Source organism: Belonocnema kinseyi, chromosome 1 (genome assembly GCF_010883055.1).
Source record: "Belonocnema kinseyi isolate 2016_QV_RU_SX_M_011 chromosome 1, B_treatae_v1, whole genome shotgun sequence".
Taxonomy (NCBI): domain Eukaryota; kingdom Metazoa; phylum Arthropoda; class Insecta; order Hymenoptera; family Cynipidae; genus Belonocnema; species Belonocnema kinseyi.
In genome coordinates, this window is record NC_046657.1 from 137,290,746 (window position 1) to 137,295,682 (window position 4,937).

A 4,937-nucleotide genomic window follows, 5' to 3' on the forward strand; every position below is an offset into this window, starting at 1 on the left:
GTATGAAAAAATATACAAGATTGTTTAACCATTAACAAAGATTAGCTTTTATGACTGTCAGAAATAACCTTTTTATTAGGGCAAGTATACGCTTCAAGTTATAAACCGCACGTGTTAAAGTCATAAAAATATGACTCAAGAGATAAATTTATGTCTTCAAGACTTAAAAACTTGTCTCCAAGAAATAAATTGAAATCTGGCTCCGTCTCAAAACTGAGAGAAGCTCAAATCGAACTTTTTGACTTCAGCATGTCTTGATTGGGGGCATTTCAAGTTAAACTCAAGTCGAAGCTTTTTTATTCGGATGTACAGGCCTCAATGAAATCTTAGAATTCACCTATTTGCAGCTTTATCCATAGAAAGATAATATGGCTCAATCATCATTTTCCGTGTATGCGGGATGGCTTTATTTACAGAAGGAAAATAGTCGCGATCATTGTTAACGCACAGGATACTACAAATTTTGCTTTAGGTGTTCAGCAATACCGCTTGGTGTATCATATATACATATGAAATCCTGAGCTTCCAGTTCTTCCGGGCGGACTGTGACTTTATTCAGCATCGGCTCGTTCAGGATCTCCTTCCTTAGCTCCGTATATTTCTGGATCTGCTCAGTGTACTGGTATTTAAATTTGTTATACGGGATTCCGATCTTAAAGAATTTAGTACATTCAGTCAGGGTACTCCTTATTCTTAGGCGCAGGATTCTACTAGGGCATATATGCCCTAATTGCATTAGAAGAGACAATTATTATGAGATTTCATACTATTTTATTATTATTTTTATGGACTATTTTCCAAACTTTCAGATTTCTTCGTGAGTACCATCAAGTTCTGCGAAAATGAAGGTAGAGAATCAGTGGGCGTAACGTTGACTTTCAGTTGGTCTTCACATACCCGACGTAGCCGTATTAAGGAAACCATAAATCGAGGAGCAGTAGATTATCCCGTACACGCTGGCGGGAGAACTTCATTGCCGCTTCGTTTGGTCTTGCATAAACCATTTAACTCGAACTCCGCGATTTCTAGCAGAAGTAGGCACCTTGTACTATATATCTGTTGTGAAGCGAGTTCCGTTTCGTACGAGATTTACCTACCTTAGGGCCCAAAGTAGTATGCCACTTATCACGGGATTCGCGTACACACGGAAAAGGAGCTTCACATTACTGATGTTCAATTTAGAGATTTCAAGGCACGCATGGTAGTCCGACAGAATCAAGATCGGGAACAGAAAATCATCTTGTCGCAGTTAATTTTCTCTTCTGGTCTTTGTAGAAGATGTAAACAAGTTAATTAGTACACATGTATTATTTCCATTGGTAATATAAGAACTTTCATATGTCTTATTGAAAAGATGTAACTTAAACTCTTTAAAAATGTATAAATTGATATTGCTGACTGTACAAAAACATATTTGCCTTAAATTAACAATCTTTTTCACGATGAAAAAAAAAATTTACTTGTAGATTTTGTGTTTAATATTTCACTCTACAATCAACAGTTTTCGAAAAAAATCAATTTTGATTATATAAAATTGTTGACTTTCGGTTTTTAGTTGTTATTTTTCGAAAAGAATTTTTAAAAAAATTCAAGACAATCATAAGTAAGAATTTTTTGTTTTATCTAAATCGATGTAATGTGTATGTGTTAATGATTTGAATGTTCAAAGAATGAGATCGATTTTCCCCACAGTCTCTCGCTAGGAATTAAGGAATTAATAACTTTGGTGCTTTCCTGTGCCAGGATCATGTGACAAGCGGAAATTATCTCATACGGTTGGCCGTCGCAAAGTGTTATGTGATATTTAAGCTGACCCCATCGCCTTTACCTTTAAATACAAAATCTGAAAAAATTTATATAATCGACATTTTTTAAATTTCAGAACATTATTATAATTTAAAGATTAACATATATGACACATTAACTTAACACTTCAATTATACTGCTGTATTTTATAATACACACTGTTTTTTCTAATGATATTGGTTTTCAATGTTTTTCATTAACGGATTTAAATTTTATTTTTTTATCAACGAAGCCTCAAGTGTTACAAAACTTTTGCGAACCCCTCTTATTTGTGATATTAGGTTTTGAGCAATTTTGATCGGCGCCACGCATGGGCGCCGCTTTCTTTGCTCCTCGATAGCGGCGGGGAAGCGTGACGCGCAAGTGTATTATTTTTGTCGACATAACACTTAGAAAATATAAAAATATGTAGGATCGGAAGATCAATTTCCATCAACGGACATTTATTTAAATCCGTTTACTTTAATTCGTAATTGGCCGCCGGAATTTCAGCAACCAATCAAAAGCAACCGGATCACCTTGCGGGAAGAGATCCGTTCCTATGTAAATATACCTAAGATTACGTTGGCGCATCGATCCGCCGCAAGCCGATCGAAATATGATCTTAATTTAAATATGCATCCAGAAATGACATCCAATGGCAGACATAACTATACATATAACGATCATCACTAACGCGGCTTTTCCCTGTGTTAGGGCGAATGTGGTGCCCCGGTAGGGATTGAAAAGTTACTTCTTAAAGGCCGGCACACGCTTGGTTGCCAACGCTCACCTCGACCACGAAGGAATAATAAGCAGATCTAACCCCGTTTCGCCATTTGGCAATAGAAACATTACCCTAAGTGGTAGGGAAATTACGGGAAGATCTTAAATTTATGTGCGCAGGTGCGCAGTTGTCCTTTCCCTATACATGGAAAAGTGTGCGAGTGAGAAAGTTTTTCAGAATGACGTAAGTTAGAGAGGTTATGCTCGTTTGTTTTGATGCAGATGGCAACATTTTTTCACTTGCAAGTTATAATTATTTAAGTTATTAAAGAGTCTGTTGATCTGGTAAGTGAAGAACTTCAGCGTTAAGACTTGTAAAGTTAAAAGAGTGCATTATAAAAGTGGTAAGTATATAGACTATAACGAAATAGTTTGATCATGATATCTTAAAATTATAGTACATTAGGATTTTTGAAATCGTAGGTTGGAATGAAGAATACTGCTTTTTAACACTTCTGAACATTTTTATCGTAAAAAGCCTGTAGAATTAAAAATATAATCGAACTAGTTGACTAAGATCGCGTCAATTTGACCAACTTTCTCCCTCACACACTTTTCCATGTATAGGAAGAGCACCACTGCGCACCTGCGCACGAAAATTTAAGATCTTCCTGTAATGTGCTTATCACTTACGGTAATGTTTCTATTGCCAGTTTCGAAAGGCTTCCCACGGGCAGTTGGGTCTCCTTATTATTCCTTCTTGACCCCGTTGCATATGTCGAACGCCACGCAGTTTGGAACGCATTTCAAGTTATACTTTTTTTCATGCTGAACATTACATGTTTTAGAGAACTGAGGGGTTGCTATTTGTTATTTTTTAGAGCCATAGTATATCAAACAAATAGACAAGGAGAAATATAGAAAGAAACTCTCTGTTAGCTGAAATTATTGCTTCTTCACTCAAAGGACAGAAGTACTTCTAAAAAATTCTAACTTAATTATTATAAAAAATGTTTATAAATGAATAATTCCCAGTATGTTTTTCTCATATGAAGAATTGTTTGCTTCAAGGCAGTTGCTGAGATTTTTCAGAAGCGTGACGATTTGCAACGGAAAATTGGCATATGTTATCAATACATATTTTTGGAGCAAGTTTCATAAACAAATTCTCAAGAAATGCGTTTTTCTAGTAGCCATATTAATTTTTTTGACTGAAAGTGATTAACAGTTGACTTAAAAGGTATTTATATACTTTCAAATTAATTAAATGTTAATAATATAGATCGTTAATAACAATTACAAGCAGCAAATGTCCCAACCATTCGTTTCCTCGCAGAAAATTTGTTTTCCCCTTAAAATATTATTGTAATTGCTTTTCTTGCGATGATTCATTAAATAAATTAATAAAAAAATAATTTATGGAATTTTTATAAACATTTTGTATAAACGAAAACCAAAATTTATCAAAACTAATAGTTATTGACCAAATGCTTGTGTTTGACAATTTTAATCATTATGATAGAGAAATTTCAAAAACAGATGTCCACATCGTCCCTTTTTTAAGAAAAATAGTTGTGTCTGTCAATATTCCTATTCGGAAAAAAGTATTGATAACTTCAGTTTTTCCTTGAATTAAGTATATATAATTGATTTTATATTCAATATATTAATTAATTTTGTATATAGGTGTGAATAGATTTTACTTTCAAAAAATACAGACAATTTTTCGCTAGTAATTAATGAATTAATAACGTTTGGACTTCACTATTATGTTAACGAGATATCAATTTTTTAGCTTAAAAATGAAGTTTAGCCACACATACGCATTTTATAGATAAGGGTTAAATAAAAAATTTTCATTTATCATTACCCGGAATCTTTTTCTAAACATTGTTAACAAAGAAATACAAAAAAGTAAAAAGTTCTATTAAATAAAAGTTAAATTCGTTGAGAAACTTTTAATTGTACAGAAAAATGTTGAACACAAAATATTTCGCCTTTCTCAAGGCATTTAATACTGGTATTAATTAATTAATTAATTAATACTGGTATCCTCTACAAAAAAATCAAAACCTTTCTTCATAAATTATAAAACTTACAAAGAATATTTTATTTTAATCGTAGAAACTGTTATCACGTTCAAACTGTTGGCTCGATGAGTTCAACCTGAGTTGCCCCCAATCAAGACATGCTGAAGTCGAAATGGTCGACTTGAGCATATCTCAGTTTTGAGACGGAGCCAGACTTCAATTTATGTCTTGAAGACAAGTGTTTATGTCTTGAAGACATAAATTTATCTCTGGAGTCGTATTTTTATGACTCCAACACGTGCGGTTTATAACTTCGAGCGTATACCTGCCATGACAAAAAGGTTATTTCTAACAGTCATAAAAGCTAATATTTGTTAATGCTTAAACAATCTTGTA